Here is a 2373-nt window from a genome sequence, read left to right on the forward strand (position 1 = left end):
AATGTGCGAGACTTTGATTCATTAGATTCCTATAAGTAAATAACTTGAAGAAATATCAAAATGCAGTCAACCAAAAACCTATTTATTATAATAAATGAAAATTATATATCAGTTTGCAATATCCAGCTGTTTTTGCACATGGAAGCCAATGACACCAGAAGCCCCACCCATTCAAGTAACAAATGGCCACGCCCTCTCTCATGTTAAAAATAAGGTGGATAGAAATAAAAGCAGTATTGATTTTAGTTCTGATGTTTGATAGTGAAGGTCTCGCCCTGGATTTATGTGCTTTAAACTGGACATGAGCTGGGAGCGGCCGAGATCACTTTATACCCGCCAGAGCTCTGCCAAGCCTCTGTTTCCAATAGCAACCGTATATATGTAGCTCAGTGCAGCGATCAGAGAGTTCTGCGGGGAACGCAGAACTTTCTCTCGTCATCTGATTGCACAGCGGGAAGTTTGCGATCTTACCACCCGACCAGTAACGCAACGTGCCGAATGCCAGAACTCTGTACACAGAAATGAGAGCTCTGTCATCATTTACTCACGCTGAAGTCGAGCAAAATGCATTTGCTGTGTGAAATTTATGCAGGGATTCACTGAAAATCTTCCTCTCTGCTGCAGCTTTCAAATCTCATTCTGCATTTTCAGGTGTTCTTCTGTAAAGTTGTTTCTGGAGTGGTATCCTTTCAAAAAGTACTACTATGTACCATTTACGGACTAATATGCACCGTTTAGGGGTAAATAGGGTAAAAAGGTGTGCATTTTGAAGAAGTGCCACCCCAGTGATAGCTTTTGTAGGCTACCTTTTATTCTAAAAGTGTACTTTTAGTAGCTTGACAACCATGGTTTCTGAATTGTTGCATTCAACAGCATGAATGGTTTAGAATGACATGAGGGTGCGTAAATAATGACATTTTAATTGTTTGATTAAACCTTTCCTTCGAGCTTGCAATTTGTGCCAGACATCACAACCTTGGATTGTCTTCACCTCAGAGAATGGCTGCCATCCTGACCCCCCCCCATCACTGCTTGCTCTGCTGCACTGTCAATCTCACAAGCCTTTGCTTGTGCGTGCTGTCCAGCTCTTAAAGACGATGATTTGGAAAGTGTGTGGACGCACACAGTAATTGTTCAGGATTAATGTTTCTGCTATAAAGGTTGCAGGATTATTTGTGAGAAGGGGTGACCCATGAAACTGAAGTATTATTAAGAAGTCAGTTCTGCCTTCTAGCCATTATACACGTGATTTGGGCAATTAACCCTGGCTCTTCCCCAGGGATTTCCTCTACAATTAATGCACGGACAGTGATGCAAAAATATCTGCTAATCGAGACATTCACTATTGGTATCGGGGCCTTATTATTTTGGGCAACAATAGGGGTCATTGCCTTCCATTTCCACTGGCCTCACCAAAAAATTAATCATAACAGCATCAAGAAACTATATATATGCAATATTTTATCAACATTGAAAAGACACTTTACAACAAATAATTTATGTTCTATTCTATCTGCAATAATAGGAAGAAATGTAAAGTTATAATGTAACTCTGTGACAGTTTTGCTGGAAACTGATGGCATAGCCTACGGTGCAAAACATTAGTCATTTATCAATCATGACACAAAGACTGTCAGACTTCAACAAAACAACAAAACCTCATCTGTGTCAGCCAGCTTGATAAATTTACCTTGCTGACAGAATTGGCAAAACGATATTTAAACAAAGTTGAAAAGTATAAAAACAAATGTACATGTTCATCGTTGATGTTAATTATTGGACCAAGGACATAAATACTGGCCTGTACAATATAAAGGGTTCAACAATAAGGATGGTAAGAGAAGTTGGGTCTACTTGTCATCAGTGCATTATCAGTATTTTACATAAATTTTTATGCTTTGCACTGTGAAGCTTTCTATGTATTGTCTATTGTGTGTATATTTGCAAATTCTGCTGATTTAAGAATATGTTGAACCAACCAAACCAGTCACTATCACACTGTTTCAGTATAGTAACATTTGCATCATAATTATTAAGTTAGGATAACTACAATTTCCAGCTTACTGTTTTTTAATTAATTATATATATATATATATATATATATATATGATGGGGCTAGTGAAAATATTTTGTAAAATACATTTAAACATATAAAAATCAGCTTTTCCTGAAAAATGAGAGTACAATATAGAATGCAAATATATAGTTACACGGATATTAAAATGTGATTGCTAAGTCATAGAGAGTGTCTTTTAGGAAACTGAGTTATAATGCAGTTGCTATATGGGGTTGTTCAAACTGGTATCCTTAAATGAGCAATAACTACACCAGTTGTTGCACAAAAAAAGTTGCTAAATGCTTTTGCGGTGTTTT

The sequence above is a fragment of the Sinocyclocheilus rhinocerous genome, unplaced genomic scaffold (genome assembly GCF_001515625.1).
Source record: "Sinocyclocheilus rhinocerous isolate Xijiao unplaced genomic scaffold, SAMN03320098_v1.1 scaffold1534, whole genome shotgun sequence".
NCBI classification, from domain to species: Eukaryota; Metazoa; Chordata; class Actinopteri; order Cypriniformes; family Cyprinidae; genus Sinocyclocheilus; species Sinocyclocheilus rhinocerous.